Raw genomic sequence first — 19,985 nt, 5'->3', positions numbered from 1 at the left:
TCAATGAACGTACTACTCACAAGTAAGCAACTTCTTCCACAACGCCCAGGACCCACCCATGGCTCCCCTCCCCCTAACTCAGCCAAACGAGTTAGTATAGCGATCAGCCCGAGCCAAGGCAATGCTGACTCTCCGGGAGTCGAGACCGCAGCCTCTTGCATTGGTGACAAGCACAATCTCCGCTACGCCACCTCACCGCGTCACAAGTAAGCAACTTTAACCAGTAGAGTGGAACGTCGGCCCTCATACCTTTCCATGTATGAGGGCTTCCCACCCGCTGACACTGCCAATTGTGTCAGTATGACGACCGACCAAGCCGGAGGTACCGCTGACAGCCGGATTCGATACCAGTGTCTCTGCAGTGGTAGACAGACGCTTAGTCCGCTGTGCTACCCGGCCGCTATGTACATAATTATTTAACATGTTCTCAGTGTTGAGACAACCCCTCATTCTGTAACAACAATGTACATAATTATTTAACATGTTCTCAGTGTTGAGACAACCCCTCATTCTGAAACAACAATGTACATATCGTCGCTGGCGGAAGAAAACCTCGTAACTCCAAAAACCCAACTTTTCAGGAGATGAAAAGAAACGAACACAGATTTGAGGGCGAACAGAGTTACGAGGTTTAGACAGATGATCGGTTTAATGCTTTCCCATTGTTTAAACTTTGTAAAACCACACACACATATGGAGGATGATCTACTGAGTTTATTTATAATTTTTTTTTTTTTTATTATAGTTACAAGGTTTTCTTCCGCCAGCGACGGTATTTAACATGTTCTCAGTGTTGAGACAACCCCTCATTCTGTAGAAACAATGTACATATTTAACATGTTGGTGGTAGTGAAAGGGTTAATATAGATATACAGGTGGATGACCACATCAAAGCAGAGGCGTTCAAGATGGCGGACGCCTCCGCAGCGGCGCACGTGAGCGCACGGTCGAGCACGTGGCGTCATAAGTGCTGACATTGAATCTATCTCATCAAATGCATAATTCATTAAAGCACTAATGAGTGAAGCTTGGAGAGAGCAGGGAGGAAGGGTGGGGTTCAGATGGAGAGGAGAGGGGGATGAAAAGAGGGAGAGATGAGAAGAAAGGAGAGGTGAGAGATGAGGCGGAGAAGGGTTAAAGGACTAAGTGATAATCAAGCTGATTTATTCTGATCTCACACACTGTGCCCAAACGATAGTGTCTTGTACAAATTAATTTGGTTTTGGAGTTGTTAAAACTTTGGAATGTATATATATATATGCTGTACATAGTACGTGTTGGAAGACGTGCCCAGATACTTTAATTATGTCCCATGCTGAACTAGGAAAAACTGCTTTCTCCTTTGATGCTTCCAACACCTGGAACGCCCTCCGACTGACTCTGAAGCTGAAGGTTCTTCCTTCTCTTGCTGCATTTAAAAGTATGATCTCCGACCACTGTGTGTCGACTTGCAACTGTCTTAGCTGATTTTTGATTGTTTATTCATTTGTGCCTATAATATCTATGAAATGGCTGTCTTGTTTCGTCACCTCGTCATCGCTGTAAATGAGGGTAAAACCTCAGTGTCTCACAAGTTGAAATAAAGGTTTGAAATTAAATTAAATGCGCACGTCCGTGGTGAGAGTGAGAGAGGGGAACTATCTTACTATTTCTTTCACTATTTGGGCAATTTTACACAATTCCTGTGAGTCTATGGATCACATCTGTAAGGTTTTTTTCAAAAGAAATTCATTGTTTTGTATTTCTAATCAAGTCCTCTAGAGCAGCATTTTCTGCACTTCCAGATTCCAAGATGTTTTTGGCTGGGCTCCGCCCATACTCGCAATGCGCTTTGAGTGACAGTCACCCACAGTCTGCACTGGCATATTATTACATAGTATATACACGTGGGAGTGGGCATGTGCGCTATGATATTTTGCAACAGGTTGATGTGACGCGAGTGCTGATAGACAGAGAGCGAGAAAGAACGAGCGAGCGAGAGAGGGAGAGATGAATGATGAATAATTGAATAATTGAAACAGATGAGGATATCAACCACCGAGCGTTGGCTGTATTTCAGCTGGTGATCTCTCTTTTAGGTTAGTGTTTCAGGCTCAGTCATTGTCCAGATATACCGTGACGGTGTCTACACCGACTATAATGACACAGTCGCAGAGCTCAGCGTGCGTCCACATTAAAGGAACACGCCAACATTTGGGGGAATTAGCTTATCGTCTTCTCCAGAGAGAGACAAGAAGATAGATGCCAGTTTCCTCGCTGTGCGTTCAGTAGAAAGCTATCTGGCTGCACGTTAGCCTAGCTTAGCACAATGAATGGAAGCGGACAGTGCCGGTTAGCCTTCGGGAGAGGTGTTAGTTGGACAATGCCTAGGCTAACCTGCACTGTCCGCTTCCATTCCATTCATAAAACTGGCAGTTTTACACACTTTTACACACAAAAGCCATTCAAACTTCTCAAGTTTCTTCAGATGATTATTAAAATACATGGTCCAAATGTATATGTATTGGAATGGATAACGATTAGCGATAGTAAACCTAATTTAGCGTCATATACCTGCCAAAGTCTGAGCTGGTCTAAACACTGGTGTCTGGTAGGACATTCCTGTTCTAAACACTGGTTTCTGGTAGGACATTCCTGTTCTAATCACTGGTGTCTGGTAGGACATTCCTGTTGTAAACACTGGTGTCTGGTAAGACATTCCTGTTCTAAACACTGGTTTCTGATAGGACATTCCTGTTGTAAACACTGGTGTCTGGTAGGACATTCCTGTTGTAAACACTGGTGTCTGGTAGGACATTCATGTTCTAATCACTGGTGTCTGGTAGGACATTCCTGTTGTAAACACTGGTGTCTGGTAGGACAGTTCTGTTATAAACACTGGTGTCTGGTAGGACATTCCTGTTCTGGATCATAGTGGATCCGCTCGGCATCACTCATGCACTATCCCTGCATGTGCACGCGCACTGAATAGAATTCCACAATGTACCTTTATCCCAGTATTCGTCTGACCACACCCCTCGTTAGCTTACCTTCATAAGCAGGTGTGTGGTCACCTGCTCTCCTCCTTCTCGCTTTCACCACAAGGTAGTGCCTCGGTAGATCCCCACTTGACGTGATGTGATGGTAGGAGAAGAGTTGGAAAACAAGCGACGTTGACATCATATCTTTATTTTCTCTCTCACTATATTCGAGAAAATACGGCGATATTGTCTTCGTACTGGAGTGTCTGGAAGATGATGATCATTCTAAAAATCCTCCACCGGTTTTCGTATTGGGAGCACGCCGCTACATGCCTCTCAACTGCAGTTCCTTGCTGTGGCTGGTTGCGGTAAAACCTTTCAGCGGCACAGCTGGATTGTAGGACGCGCCGCTGTTGTGAGAAGCGGTGGGGTCCAGGTTGGTGAGTAATGTTTTGCTTGCAAGCTCCACTTGTCTGTTAGTGCTATGGGGGCTTGCTGACAATGTTTACGAACACCGGCCCCAGATTAAGGGTCCTTTGTTCAAGCCTCTTAGGCAACGGCAGAAGACCTTGGTCTGAAGCCCATTATAGTTAACTAGTGGGCCACGACCAGTAACACTGGTGATCCCTGTGTTTTCTGGACGAGTGGATGTTTTCTCTGTCACCGTGTAGGCCCCGTCTTTCATATACAAATGAGAGTATTCCCTCACGAGGAAATATGGGCATGGATGTTCGTTAGCGGAAGATCCATGTTCAAGTCAGCTACAGCCCAGATGGGAATTGTGCTGGCCCCGCCGGGTGTTGGTAAAATCACCGTTGTAAAACTGTGTTAACATCTTGTTTCTCTTTTCTCTTAAAAAGTGAGGAGGGTTTCAGAACGGCGGCCTGTCTGAGTGTAACTTGTTGTATCGTTGTGTACGTGTTCAGGTGGTGGCTGCTTAGCTTGCGTGCTAGTTGTGGCCTACTGTGTTAGCCAGTCAGCTGTTAGCTGCGGCGCTAGCTCGCTGTGTTTACCAGGCCTGTTGTGTCACTAGGCTAGGTAAACGTTAGCTTGCTGCTTTCGGCCGAGAGCGGCCGTTAGCTTAATGCTACACTGTTGAACGTGCTGTGACGGTAACATGTTTTTAACACTCTTGACTACGACGTCATCTTTGACAGAGGATGTTCGTCGAACCTGCCCTGAGCCACGACGGGAGGACTGCGTCAACAAGGGGGACCGTAGCGGCGGGATGGAGCGGCGACGCTGCCCAGGTCGACGACACAGGACGGCTGTGTTTACTACGGTGCCTTGTTAGAGACTGCAGTTTCGCTTGATCTGCGCTCAAGGTAGGCAAGGTCCTGACCAGACCTTGTACACTTCTTCTTGCTTTCCCTTCTAAATGTTTTGTAAATAACGATGTTTTCCAAAACGAGTGTTGCTGCACTACATTTAGGATACGACGCGAGTTATGTGTGAATTGTCTTGTCACTGGTATTTAGCTTCTCCATGCAAATCGGGTTGTTTGTTACAGATGTGAAAATGATCTGGTTTGTTGTGTTGAGAAACATCATGTGTGTTTATGTACCGTGTACTCACAACTAAGGGGGTTAAACTAACCTATAAAGCTATGCTTAGTGACATGTGAGTAAAGAATGATTCTTTTCTCAGCCTGTAATGACAATGAACAGTGTGTTCACATATTAACAGGTTTTACCTGTTTAACTGGCCGTATTTAGGGTAAAGTAGGAGGGTTGTGTTTCCCCCCGGTTCCCTGGGGACTTCTTCATCCTCCTCTCAGACATGTTGTTACACTACATTGTGTCACTGTGTGGTAGGGATACGATGTAACCCTTAGCTTGATTGCTGAGGTTGTGCTAAAACAGCTTGAGGAACTTTATTTTCCTAAAAGAAAAGATTGTTTGGTCGCTTTTCGTGTGTGCTTAGCAAGGCCTGTGGCCGATAGTACTAATCGAGAATTATGTATTCTCTCATTATGAAAAACGGCGTTCCTCTGTAGAGTATTTTTGCCATTTTTTGTAGGTGATGATGGGTGTCATGTGACCTACAACTGGGTTGGGCTGGCCACAGAAGCACATGTGTAAGTTTGGTACCGGGGCTCTTGGAGAGCCCTCTCTATTCTGTGTTTTTTCCTTAGTAAAAATCAGATAGCAGGTTAGCACATGCGCTGTGTGAAGCTGTTAGACGCTTCATGGAGCTGACTATGACTGCGTCATACTCTTTTTGTCATTACATCGTATCATGGGTGTGGGGTCGTAGAGGGGTGAACTGGTAACCTTTCCTCCCCCTTTTTTCTGTTGGTCAGGGGTAAACCCACCTGTCCTTCAAGGGGGGACAGGGCCCGCTCGGCTGAGGGGCCTTTGTCCGAATACGCTGGCGATGTGGGGGGCGGGGTCACTAAGTGCCCACCTGGTGGGGTCTTGATGCTGGCATCATGGACTTCTCCGGGCCCCAGTTCCATGGGGTCCAGTCCCTTTGGTGGGTCTGGGCCTTCCTTCGCGCTCCGCTGCTACGGCCTTGCCACGGGGTTGGGTTTGCCCTTGACCCCGTGTTTCTGGGGGCAGTAACGAGGTTGTTCCCTCCGTTCATTCCCGGGTGGCATGCGGGTTGTGCGTGTGTGTAGTCGTGGGGTCAGGCCACGGTCTGCTCACCCTGTGCGTTGAGTTGCTTGAGTGCCTCTTCGCACGGTCGGGTCCGTCGCCCTCCCGGGAAACCTCTAATAGGGGGGGTGCCCTCCATTAGGGGGGGTCGGGGGGGCTCGGCCCTCCCTGTTCTGATGGTTGTGGGGGGCTTTCAGCGGGGTGTATTTGTCGGCCGGTGTCTCCGCTCGGCCTCCCTTTGTGCATGAGTGATGCCGAGCGGATCCACTATGATACAGAACGAGTTCTGTCAATAGTGGTGACGCTCGGCATCCGACGCCGCTGCAGCCCTTGATCTCACCTTGTGTTGAAAGCTTGGGAAGGAGGAGAGCAGGTAAGTTATGAAGGTAAGCTAACGAGGGGTGTGGTCAGACGAATACTGGGATAAAGGTACATTGTGGAATTTTATTCAGTGCGCGTGCACATGCGGGGATAGTGCATGAGTGATGCCGAGCGTCACCAATGCCGAGCGTCACCACTATTGACAGAACTTGGTTATAGTCATAACCTATCGTTCTAAACACTGGTGTCTGGTAGGACATTCCTGCTCTAAACACTTTTTTCCCGGGAAAATCATCTGGCACACAGGAAGTGATGTGTTTTACGCCTTGGATTGAATATAAGATTAAGATTAAGATCTGTATTTTCCATGAATTTTCAAGATAGAAAGCAAGTCAATACAGCAATGACCACTTATCACCAATGGATGTCGCCAAAACAAACACAAATGAAGATTCTATGGATTACCACTTTGAAGTTATGGTTAAAGGGGACATATGGTGTATCTTTAGGCACAGGGTTTCTGGTTCTGAAAATAACAGCTAATTGATTAATTAAAACGAATGTATTGCTCGTGTCCCCCTTGTGACATCGCCACGGGCAATGATTCTGCACAGCTTGTTTAGGCTTGTTCATCTGAAAACTTCAAACCCTATGATTTCCCCCAGCGCCTAAATAACATTTCAGACTGCAGATCCATGTAACGACTAGACACACACACACACACACACACACACACACACACACACACACACACACACACACACACACACACACACACACACACACACACACACACACACACACACACACACACGGCTGCTTTTTTACATAGCGCTTTTATCCAAAGCGCTTTACAATTTGTTCCTCACATTTTACCCATTCACTCACACATTCACACACCGACGGCGGAGGCAACCATGCAAGGTGCCAACCTGCTCATCGGGAGCAATTAGGGGTTAAGTGTCTTGCTCAAGGACACGCTGCCCGGGAGAAGCGGGAATCGAAGCGGAAACCTCCGGATTGCCAGACGACTGCTCTACCTCCCGAGCCACTGTCGCCCCAAATATTGCACAGAGATTGGTTGAATTTGCATTCATTATTGAAATCGCAAGATTGCAATTACCTAGAGGGACGGGCAAACCCTGTTAAACTTCGTGAGGTCCAGCCACGCAGTGACAGCTGTCCAGGGAAGACAGGATCAGGGGAGAGAGTAACAGGGGAGACGGGATCAGGGAGAGAGGATCAGGGAGAGAGTAACAGGGGAGACGGGATCAGGGGAGAGAGGATCAGGGAGAGAGGATCAGGAGAGAGAGGATCAGGAGAGAGAGGATCAGGGAGAGAGGATCAGGAGAGAGAGGATCAGGGGAGAGAGTAACAGGGGAGACGGGATCAGGGGAGAGAGGATCAGGGGAGACGGGATCAGGGAGAGAGGATCAGGGAGAGAGGATCAGGGGAGACGGGATCAGGGAGAGAGGATCAGGGGAGAGAGGATCAGGGAGAGAGGATCAGGGGAGAGAGGATCAGGGGAGACGGGATCAGGAGAGAGAGGATCAGGGGAGAGAGGCTCAGGGGAGACGGGATCAGGGGAGAGAGGATCAGGGAGAGAGAATCAGGGGAGAGAGGATCAGGGAGAGAGGATCAGGGGAGACGGGATCAGGGGAGAGAGGATCAGGGAGAGAGGATCAGGAGAGAGAGGATCAGGGAGACGGGATCAGGGGAGAGAGTAACAGGGGAGACGGGATCAGGGGAGAGAGGATCAGGAGAGAGAGGATCAGGGAGACGGGATCAGGGGAGACGGGATCAGGGAGAGAGGATCAGGAGAGAGAGGATCAGGGAGAGAGGATCAGGGAGACGGGATCAGGGAGAGAGGATCAGGGAGAGAGAATCAGGGAGACGGGGTCAGGGAGAGAGGATCAGGGAGACGGGATCAGGGGAGAGAGGATCAGGAGAGAGAGGATCAGGGGAGAGAGGATCAGGGAGAGAGGATCAGGGGAGAGAGGATCAGGGGAGACAGAATCAGGAGAGAGAGGATCAGGGGAGAGAGGATCAGGAGAGAGAGGATCAGGGAGACGGGATCAGGGGAGAGAGGATCAGGGGAGAGAGGATCAGGAGAGAGAGGATCAGGGGAGAGAGGATCAGGGAGACGGGATCAGGGGAGAGAGGATCAGGGGAGAGAGGATCAGGGGAGACGGGATCAGGGGAGACGGGATCAGGGGATAGAGGATCAGGGGATAGAGGATCAGGGGAGAGAGGATCAGGGAGAGAGGATCAGGGGAGAGAGGGTCAGGGGAGAGAGGATCAGGGGAGACGGGATCAGGGAGAGAGGATCAGGGGAGAGAGGATCAGGGGAGAGAGGATCAGGGGAGAGAGGATCAGGGGAGATGGGATCAGGGGAGAGAGGATCAGGGGAGAGAGGATCAGGGAGACGGGATCAGGTACCAGACCTCTCTCTCCACACTATGTTAGCTCTGTACCAGACCTCTCTCTCTCTACACTATGTTAGCTCTGTACCAGACCTCTCTCTCTACACTATGTTAGCTCTGTACCAGACCTCTCTCCACACTATGTTAGCTCTGTACCAGACCTCTCTCCACACTATGTTAGCTCTGTACCAGACCTCTCTCCACACTATGTTAGCTCTGTACCAGACCTCTCTCTCTACACTATGTTAGCTCTGTACCAGACCTCTCTCTCTCTACACTATGTTAGCTCTGTACCAGACCTCTCTCTCTACACTATGTTAGCTCTGTACCAGACCTCTCTCTACACTATGTTAGCTCTGTACCAGACCTCTCTCTCTACACTATGTTAGCTCTGTACCAGACTGTGATGTATGTGGCTGTTGGTGTGTTACGACCTCACCATTCCTATTCCTGCCCTCTAGGGGGAGGGCGAGCACTTCTTAAGGTGACAGCTCAGCCCGCTTCCGGGTTCGTTGTTATGGCAATAAAGACAGCTACAGCCATAGTCTGTAGTCCCTGTAAACAGCGTATCCAGTGTGATTAATATGCTACCATTGTACCGGGTCACATATATAATAAATGGCGACGAGTACGGTTCATCCAGTGACGGCACTGGTTGAAAAGAATCCACGCTAACGTTTGTTTGATGACGGAACGAGTGGAAGAGGAATCTACACTGACGCCGGTTAGCGAAGGGGCTAACGTCGGTGGATCTGCCGCGGGACAATCACACAGAGGGATGGCTGGTATCATCGGGCATATCGTGGCTTTTGATGAATCGACGGAGCAGTGGCCGACTTATGTGGAACGGTTTGAACATTTTGTGGCTGCAAATGACATTTCCGATGAGAAGAGGCTTCCGGTGTTTTTGAGTCTAATAGGGGCAACAACATACGGGTTACTGCGCAGTTTGATTGCTCCGGATAAACCGGGGGATATAACTTATACTCAGACTGTGCAAGCACTGCAAAGCCATTTTTCTCCCAAGCCCATTGTGATTGCGGAAAGATTCCGTTTCCATAAACGACATCAATCGGAGGGGGAGACAATAGCCCAGTATATTGCGGATTTGAAGAAGCTGTCGGAGCACTGCGAGTTTGGCACGTACCTGTCAGACGCGTTACGGGACCGGTTCGTGTGTGGTCTCCTCAGCGAGTCCATACAGAAGAGACTATTGACCGAGAATGCTCTCACCTATCACAGAGCGGTGGAAATAGCCGTTGCTATGGAAACGGTGGCGAGGGAGGCACAACAGCTCAGCAGCTCTGTAAAAGTGAATGCGATGTCTCTCTCATCTACACCTGGGAGAAAATGCACCCGGTGTGGGAGGACGAATCATGTGGAGAGTGGCTGTTTCTTCAAGGACCAGGCCTGTCACCGTTGCGGTAAGAAAGGCCATATTGCACGTACATGCAGAGAGAGCAAGCAGGGAAATAAAGCAGCAAGTGACACAAGATGGGAGCAAAGAGACAGAGGGGGGATTAACACAAGATGGGAGCAAAGAGACAGAGGGGGAGAAAGGTCAAAAAGGCGGATAAATAAGATGAACACCAGGGGGATGCAGAGTGATACAGGGTCTGATTCAGATGGGGAATTAGCCCTGCACAGGGTGGATGCAGCAGGTGATGTGTCTCAGCAGGGCGGTTCAGCCTCATCAGTGATTTGGGTTAGGCCAAAAGTGGAGGGGCAAATGATTGACATGGAGCTTGACACGGGGGCAGCCGTTTCACTTATATCAGAGAAAATGTATAGTGAAAAGTTCAGTCATATTCGCCTGCGCCACACCCACATCCTGCTGAAAACATATACAGGTGAAGTGATCGCACCAGTGGGGGTGGTAAAGGTGAAGGTTCAAATGAACAGAGACCAAGCACGGCTCCCACTATATGTGGTGAAAGGCGATGCACCCCCCTTGTTCGGCCGTGAGTGGCTGAGAAGAGTGAGACTGGACTGGAGAGCCATAAAAACAGTTAGATCTGGACAACGCATGCAGGGGAACACGCTGGAAGCAGTGTTAAAGGGGCATGCCAATGTATTTAAGGATGAACTGGGGACATTGAAGGGCTTTGAGGTAGCTCTGACACTCAAGCCCGACCATCAGCCGAAGTTCTGTCAGGCCCGGGTGGTTCCCTATGCACTTAGGCCAAAGGTGGACGCTGAGCTAGAGCGCCTGCAACTGCTAAATGTAATTTCGCCTGTGCAGTTCAGTGAATGGGCAACCCCCATTGTGCCTATCATTAAGAAGAATGACAGTGTGCGCATCTGCAGGGATTTTAAAGTGACGGTGAACCCGGCCCTCTGTGCTGAACATTATCCAATACCCCGGATAGAGGATATGTTTGCTTCGCTAGCGGGGGGGCAGCGGTTCAGCAAGCTGGATCTGGCTCACGCATACTTGCAGGTGCCGGTGCAGGAGAGTTCACGCAAATATCTCACCATCACAACGCACAAGGGGATGTTCTGCTATAACCGACTGCCTTTCGGCATAACGTCAGCGCCCTCTATCTTTCAGCGTATTATGGATCAAGTCCTCCAGGGGCTTCCCAATGTGCACTGCTTTTTGGATGACATATTGGTAACTGGGTGTAATGATGCAGAGCACCTGAAGAATCTGGAGGGGGTGCTGGGTCGATTGGAAAAGTTTGGTCTCAGGGCGCAGCGAGGGAAATGTGAGTTTTTCAAGGACTCACTGGAATACCTGGGACATTATATTGACGCCACGGGCCTTCATAAATCCCCAGAAAAGCTCAGGGCGATTGCTGAGGCCCCAGCCCCGACAAATGTGGGCCAGCTGCGCTCCTTCCTGGGATTAATTAATTATTATGGTCGGTTTGTTCAGGACATGGCAACGACACTCAGCCCCCTTCACGCGTTACTACATAAGGGGACACCATGGAAATGGTCACAGGAGTGTGGGAAAGCTTTCTGCTCAGCTAAGGATCAACTGCTCTCGGGGAGGGTGTTGACACATTACAATCCCCAACTGCCAATCATACTGGCGTGTGACGCCTCGCCCTATGGCGTGGGCGCGGTGATTTCGCATGTGATGCCGGGAGGTCAAGAGAGGCCCATAGCGTTTGCCTCCAGGACATTGAGTAAAGCGGAGCAAAATTATGCTGAGATTGAGAGGGAGGCCCTGGGGATCATATTTGGCGTGCGCAAGTTCCACGCCTATCTGTACGGGCGGCATTTTACCCTACTCACAGACCACAGGCCCCTGACTACAATATTGAGCCCCAGTAAAGCTATCCCATCGATGGCGGCTGCTAGACTGCAGCAATGGGCCCTAATATTAGCTGCTCACAACTACACGATTCAGTACAGGGGGGCGACGGAACATGGCAATGCGGACGGCCTCTCACGCCTGCCACTGCCGGTTGAGCATAAGGACAAACCAGGTTCAGTGGATACGGTACTGATACATCACCTTGAATCGCTGCCAGTAGGCAGCACTGACATTCGTAAGGAAACGAGGTATGATCCAGTACTCGCTCAGGTGATGGACATGTGTTTGTCAGGACACTTCCCTGTGGCGCAAGGGCAGGACAGTGCACTGACTCCCTATTACACAAGAAAAGATGAACTCTCAGTGGTACAGGGGTGTTTGTTGTGGGGAAATCGGGTGATTGTGCCTCCAAAATTGAGACCCCAATTACTACAGGAGCTGCATGCAGGCCACCCGGGAGTAGTTAAAATGAAAGGTGTGACTCGTAGTTACATCTGGTGGCCGGGGATTGACGCTCAAATAGAACAACAGGCCAGAGTGTGTCAGTCGTGTCAGCGCAACCAGAGATCTCCCGGTCTCTCCCCACTTCACTCCTGGCCGTGGCCAGGCACTCCGTGGCAGAGGATACATGTGGACTTTGCAGGACCCTTTGAGGGTCATATGTTTATGGTGGTGGTGGATGCTCACTCCAAGTGGCCAGAAGTGAAGCTGATGGGCTCCACCACAACCGCTAAGACTATTCAAGTACTGCTGGGGTTGTTTAGTCGCCATGGATTGCCAGAAGTTCTGGTGAGCGACAATGGGCCGCAGTTTACTTCATATGAGTTTGCGTCTTTCCTCAAGGGAAATGGAGTGAAGCACATGCGCTCTGCTCCTTTCCACCCGGCCACGAACGGTCAAGCGGAGCGCTTTGTACAGACACTAAAACGCTCATTGAAAGCGTCCCGAGGAGCGACGACAGTGCAGCACAGACTGGATTCGTTTCTGCTCAGCTACAGAAATGCTCCCCACGCCACGACTAATGAGTCTCCGGCGGTGCTTTCCCTTCGCCGCCGGCTCCGCTCCCGCCTTGACCTTCTCAAACCCAGTGTGGCAGCAGTGGTGGATCAAGCTCAGACAGTCCAGCAGGATCGCAGAGCCCAGTTCGCCAGAGACAAGGACTTTGCATCGGGAGACCCGGTGCTGGTCCGTGATTATAGACGGGGGGAGGATAAGTGGATGCCAGGGGTGGTGGTCTCCCAGGAGGGGCCAGTGTCCTACACAGTCGGGGTAGGCTCGGGGCATTGGAAACGCCACACAGAACAGATGCGGGCCTGTGACCCGATGCTACTCACTTCAGGGGAGCCTATACCACCAGCCCCATTGGCACAAACTACGACAGTCCTTATGCCAGATCCAGTGACCGTTTCCCCAGCGGGCGGACAGGAGTCCTCCCTAACCGGTCCCTCAGTCACTCACACTGAGGCAGCTGACTTAGAGCCAACCAGAACATCTACAGAGACTAGTAGGAGGTACCCGGTGAGGGTAACTAGGCCTCCTGATCGTCTCACATATTGAGCGGGACGTTCTGACAGTCTCAGTTGGACTATGGGGGTTATTGCACTATTGTTTTTTGGTGTTATATTAGGAGGGGTCATTCAGGGGCACTTTGTCACTATATTAGGTACTGGGTTTGGAAGTGGGGACAGCGATACGATTAAGTGGGGAGGAGTGTGATGTATGTGGCTGTTGGTGTGTTACGACCTCACCATTCCTATTCCTGCCCTCTAGGGGGAGGGCGAGCACTTCTTAAGGTGACAGCTCAGCCCGCTTCCGGGTTCGTTGTTATGGCAATAAAGACAGCTACAGCCATAGTCTGTAGTCCCTGTAAACAGCGTATCCAGTGTGATTAATATGCTACCATTGTACCGGGTCACATATATAATACTCTCTACACTATGTTAGCTCTGTACCAGACCTCTCTCTCTCTACACTATGTTAGCTCTGTGCCAGACCTCTCTCTCTACACTATGTTAGCTCTGTACCAGACCTCTCTACACTATGTTAGCTCTGTACCAGACCCCTCTCTCTCTACACTATGTTAGCTCTGTACCAGACCTCTCTCTCTACACTATGTTAGCTCTGTACCAGACCTCTCTACACTATGTTAGCTCTGTACCAGACCCCTCTCTCTCTACACTATGTTAGCTCTGTACCAGACCTCTCTCCACACTATGTTAGCTCTGTACCAGACCTCTCTCTCTACACTATGTTAGCTCTGTACCAGACTTCTCTCTCTACACTATGTTAGCTCTGTACCAGACCTCTCTCTCTACACTGTTAGCTCTGTACCAGACCTCTCTCTCTCCACTATGTTAGCTCTGTACCAGACCTCTCTCTACACTATGTTAGCTCTGTACCAGACCTCTCTCTCTCCACTATGTTAGCTCTGTACCAGACCTCTCTCTCCACACTATGTTAGCTCTGTACCAGACCTCTCTCTCTCTACACTATGTTAGCTCTGTACCAGACCTCTCTCTCTACACTATGTTAGCTCTGTGCCAGACCTCTCTCCACACTATGTTAGCTCTGTACCAGACCTCTCTCTACACTATGTTAGCTCTGTGCCAGACCTCTCTCTCTACACTATGTTAGCTCTGTACCAGACCTCTCTCTCTACACTATGTTAGCTCTGTACCAGACCTCTCTCTCTACACTATGTTAGCTCTGTACCAGACCTCTCTCTCCACACTATGTTAGCTCTGTACCAGACCTCTCTCTACACTATGTTAGCTCTGTGCCAGACCTCTCTCTCTACACTATGTTAGCTCTGTACCAGACCTCTCTCTCTACACTATGTTAGCTCTGTACCAGACCTCTCTCTCTACACTATGTTAGCTCTGTGCCAGACCTCTCTCTCTACACTATGTTAGCTCTGTACCAGACCTCTCTCTCTACACTATGTTATATATCGTATAGCATCGCGTCCCGCTCTGAGCCTTACGAGATACTCATATCTCCTGTGATACCTAATGTATCTCCCACGAACAAAAACACATGCACCCCACCTGTATGGGGCCCCGCCCCTTATGGTGGCCACCGCCCATATAACCATGACCCTGGTCATGAAACACCCTTCCTCTATTTTCGTCCCAGCGTGTTGGATGCGTGCACCATACGAGCTAGCGGAATGAAAAGATTAAGGAAGATTAATAATGTTGGAAGCTTACCGGAGGTTGCTGGCCCCTGGCATCTTCGACGCATGTTTTCGGCGACACGACGGGCCTGTGATGTTCCTCGTTTGATGACTGCACATCGAGGTTCAGCTGTACAAGGCTGGCTGTCGGGCCAGCTTGTACTCAGGTAGGCCCTGTGTCTTCAGGCATGGGTATTAGTGTTAGTAATGCTGGTTTGTGTTGTTAACACAACCTTGTTGTGTGTTGGCGCCAGGGGCAGGATGGTTTGGTGAACGTTCTCTGCAGGGAACGGTTTCCAAGCTGTCTTGGGCGTGCTGCTAAAACATCTAAAGCTATGCTAACATGCTATCGCTACTGCCGCATGCTATCACTACTGCTAATTGCTATGCTGTTTTAATGTCTCCGCCGTGAGATGTTGTCACTCTCCCGCCTCTTGCCCGGTTCATCAATGAAGGTCAGTCGGTAGCTGTTGTGGGGTTTTGAGTTCTATTTACCTTTTTCGGGTAAATGGGTTGACAACGGGGTAGGTCGTGGCTAGGTTCTAGCCAGGTATTACCTTGTGTTCCGGCGGGGTTTGTTGAACGGTGTTCCCATCTGGGTTGGCGTCGGGTAGTGGGGCTATGGGTCCAGCCGACATGGTAAACATGTTGCGTGTCTGTGCACAGGCAATTGTTGTCTTGGGTTCCACATTGCCTGGCGTTAGGCTGCAGTAGTATAAGGGCAGGGCCGCTTGGGAGAAATGTGAGGCCCTGTGCGTTTTTAGACGCGAGGCCCCCCATCTCCTGGGGCGGCCCTGTGTAGGGGGCTATTGTTTCATTTTGTCACTCTGCTATGAGAAGGTCTGTCTTGCTACAGCTTTCTCTCCTCTCAAACCATTCATACTGACGGTCAATCGGTATACTGGGGGAGTAGTGCGGGGGGGGGGCTTTGTTTACCTTTTTTGGTAAATGGGCTAAACTAGGGCTGGTGTTCTGTTGTGAATATTTTGAATGAAGACGGGTCTGGTCCGTCTCCCCTTAAACTTTGTGTGTATGGGTTTGCTCATTCTACAGTTTTTGTGGTTTAGCTCTTTTATTCATTTAACCTTTTCATGGTCCACACCACAGTGGAGGGTGCTGTTTGCAATCACCACTGGTGCTCCATGTTAACGTCAGTCCTTTGTTTTTGATATATTGAAACAATGCCCCGCCCGGCCGACACCATGGGTCGGCCTGGCGAGTGGCTGGTGGGCTGTTAAGGCTTGTACCGCCACGGTATGGAATTGGCAACGATTAGAACTGTGTTCGAATTGGTGTTTTTTCTATTACAGAAATGGTGTCTGGTGGAGGGGCCTTGAGGGCCGGCCGACGTCGACACATCGCGCACGGTGTTGGTAAACCACTCCGTCGAGGATGTTGACGTTATTAGCTTTGACCCAGCCGCAAGCTATAACCGCTCAGGGTTCCCCTCTCCGCAGGGGATTTTGGTCTTCTGCTGGAGCGCGGGCGGTATTGTCCTAGGCCCTACACCGCCTCACACCGCGCAGCCAGAAGAAGAGAGAGCACGGCCTCGTCAGCGGCGATGACGGGGCCCTCGACAGGCGGCCATGTTTCCCCCGCCAGTGGTGCCCTGGTTGGAGAATCGACAGGGTATCGCGAGGCCGACAGTCTTGGCGGCCGAGGGATCGGCCATTTTGGGTGATTTCGGTGTTGGTAAACCACTCCGTCGTCATTTTGCCGCGAGCAGCCCGCTCCCCGTTCAATCCTCTCTCTGGTATCCCCAGAAGCGGGGCTCTGAGCGTTCTCCTTTGGCTGCGGGCCGCGAACCTTCATTGAAGCGTATGCGGCCCCATTCTTCGCTTCTCATGGAGACAGGGGCTGACACCCAGTTGATGGCTGAGCCTGGGTCTGTCCGTGAGAATGTTGTGCTGTCAAGCGGCTCCCACACCTTGAACTGTGTTGGTTGAGCCTGGTGTTACGTCTGTCAACTTAAGTGTTGTCAGCAGGGGGGCTCGAAACCTTTTGAGGCACACAGTGCGGGCTTCCCCGGCCTCGCCTTCGCCAGGCCAGGTATCATGTTGGTGCTCCCACTCCTGGAATATTGGCAAGTGGTCGCAGCTCACATGGTTTGGGGTGGTAGTGATATCACTGCAGGGCTACGGTGTGTAGGAACCCATGGGGGCCTTACACCTTGCATGTCCGGCTGCAGAACGACTCCTTCAGCATGTTCTGGAGGGGTGTTCAGTGGGGGGGCTTTTTTGATCGGAAGCCCCCCGTATCAGACAGGCCCTTTTTCTGTCGGGGTTCCCCCTTGGGTGCGATTGCCTCGTGGGTGGTGTCAGGGTCAGGTGTTCCGACACGGAACGCGCTCCTCGCACGATTCCAGGGTTGTCTTCGCACAGCGGGGGGGACCGGGCCAACTATCTACAGTTCCTGGCGGACCTGCGCCACGTGACGGCGGGTGCGTTGGGAGTGTCGTCACATATGACTACGGCAGTACCATATGTCGAGGTAGATGGAGAGAATGGTGAGGCGGGGACTTGTGTTTACACAACCCCACCCGTTTTCAGGTTTGGTACAGACCCTGTTGTCGGGGTCTCCAGCAGGGACAGCTCTGGTCGACGAGATCCAATCTCTGTGGACGAAGCAAGCCATCGTCGTGGCGTTCTCCTCCCGGTGTTCTCTGCCCGAGAAGTCGGGAGGGAGGGGTGTAAGACCCAGGCTGGACCTGTCCCATGGGAAGGTTCAGCATTTTTTGGATCGTCTCCTACCTGTTGAACACTGTCAGGTGGGGGTCTGGTTCTCCTCCATAGACCTGTAGGATGCGTATGCGCATCCCCGATCTTCCATCCTAGGGCTTACCTACGCTTCCTTTGCAGGGTTAGCGTATGAGTACCAGAGGCTGCCGTTCGGTTTTCTCTGGCTCCCCGCATCTTCACCAAGTGCGTGGAGGCCGCACTGGGGCCTCTGCGTCATCCGGGGTTACGGAGTGTTCTGCCCTGATGACGTTCTGGTCCTTCGCGGTCAAGGTGGATCGTCAGGTCTCGTACCAGGCAGGTCTCTACCAGCCTGGGGTTGCTGTACACTGGATGTAGAGTATTCCTCTTCCCAGTCAACGGTTGGAGGGCTATGGGCATCCATCTCGGAGCGTGTTGTCAACACGCTCGGGAGGTTCCGTCCTAGGACGGTTACGGCGCTGTCTCACGTCGCGTTTTCACCGACGCCTCCCTCGCTGGTGATGCGTCGGGCCAACGCAGTAGGGGGCAGCTGGCAAACCATGCTGCCCGGTCTGCGCTACGTTCAATGTGTTGGTGTTGAAAGGAGGATACATGTGGACTTTGCAGGACCCTTTGAGGGTCATATGTTTATGGTGGTGGTGGATGCTCACTCCAAGTGGCCAGAAGTGAAGCTGATGGGCTCCACCACAACCGCTAAGACTATTCAAGTACTGCTGGGGTTGTTTAGTCGCCATGGATTGCCAGAAGTTCTGGTGAGCGACAATGGGCCGCAGTTTACTTCATATGAGTTTGCGTCTTTCCTCAAGGGAAATGGAGTGAAGCACATGCGCTCTGCTCCTTTCCACCCGGCCACGAACGGTCAAGCGGAGCGCTTTGTACAGACACTAAAACGCTCATTGAAAGCGTCCCGAGGAGCGACGACAGTGCAGCACAGACTGGATTCGTTTCTGCTCAGCTACAGAAATGCTCCCCACGCCACGACTAATGAGTCTCCGGCGGTGCTTTCCCTTCGCCGCCGGCTCCGCTCCCGCCTTGACCTTCTCAAACCCAGTGTGGCAGCAGTGGTGGATCAAGCTCAGACAGTCCAGCAGGATCGCAGAGCCCAGTTCGCCAGAGACAAGGACTTTGCATCGGGAGACCCGGTGCTGGTCCGTGATTATAGACGGGGGGAGGATAAGTGGATGCCAGGGGTGGTGGTCTCCCAGGAGGGGCCAGTGTCCTACACAGTCGGGGTAGGCTTGGGGCATTGGAAACGCCACACAGAACAGATGCGGGCCTGTGACCCGATGCTACTCACTTCAGGGGAGCCTATACCACCAGCCCCATTGGCACAAACTACGACAGTCCTTATGCCAGATCCAGTGACCGTTTCCCCAGCGGGCGGACAGGAGTCCTCCCTAACCGGTCCCTCAGTCACTCACACTGAGGCAGCTGACTTAGAGCCAACCAGAACATCTACAGAGACTAGTAGGAGGTACCCGGTGAGGGTAACTAGGCCTCCTGATCGTCTCACATATTGAGCGGGACGTTCTGACAGTCTCAGTTGGACTATGGGGGTTATTGCACTATTGTTTTTTGGTGTTATATTAGGAGGGGTCATTCAGGGGCACTTTGTCACTATATTAGGTACTGGGTTTGGAAGTGGGGACAGCGATACGATTAAGTGGGGAGGAGTGTGATGTATGTGGCTGTTGGTGTGTTACGACCTCACCATTCCTATTCCTGCCCTCTAGGGGGAGGGCGAGCACTTCTTAAGGTGACAGCTCAGCCCGCTTCCGGGTTCGTTGTTATGGCAATAAAGACAGCTACAGCCATAGTCTGTAGTCCCTGTAAACAGCGTATCCAGTGTGATTAATATGCTACCATTGTACCGGGTCACATATATAATACTCTCTACACTATGTTAGCTCTGTACCAGACCTCTCTCTCTCTACACTATGTTAGCTCTGTGCCAGACCTCTCTCTCTACACTATGTTAGCTCTGTACCAGACCTCTCTACACTATGTTAGCTCTGTACCAGACCCCTCTCTCTCTACACTATGTTAGCTCTGTACCAGACCTCTCTCTCTACACTATGTTAGCTCTGTACCAGACCTCTCTACACTATGTTAGCTCTGTACCAGACCCCTCTCTCTCTACACTATGTTAGCTCTGTACCAGACCTCTCTCCACACTATGTTAGCTCTGTACCAGACCTCTCTCTCTACACTATGTTAGCTCTGTACCAGACTTCTCTCTCTACACTATGTTAGCTCTGTACCAGACCTCTCTCTCTACACTGTTAGCTCTGTACCAGACCTCTCTCTCTCCACTATGTTAGCTCTGTACCAGACCTCTCTCTACACTATGTTAGCTCTGTACCAGACCTCTCTCTCTCCACTATGTTAGCTCTGTACCAGACCTCTCTCTCCACACTATGTTAGCTCTGTACCAGACCTCTCTCTCTCTACACTATGTTAGCTCTGTACCAGACCTCTCTCTCTACACTATGTTAGCTCTGTGCCAGACCTCTCTCCACACTATGTT

At 50.9% G+C, this 19,985-nt stretch overlaps 1 protein-coding gene across 1 annotated transcript in view; it reads right to left on the bottom strand.

Moving 5' to 3' along the window:
* LOC311232885 (disks large homolog 4-like) overlaps positions 1-19,985 on the bottom strand; it is a gene marked incomplete at both ends in the record, with an annotated part of 412,013 nt that overhangs the window by 362,322 nt on the left and 29,706 nt on the right.

The sequence above is a fragment of the Notolepis coatsorum genome (assembly GCF_963971535.1).
Source record: "Notolepis coatsorum genome assembly, chromosome: 8".
NCBI lineage: Eukaryota > Metazoa > Chordata > Actinopteri > Aulopiformes > Paralepididae > Notolepis > Notolepis coatsorum.
The sequence above is the reverse complement of the archived record's forward strand: the minus strand, read 5'-3'. Positions and strand labels throughout refer to the sequence as shown.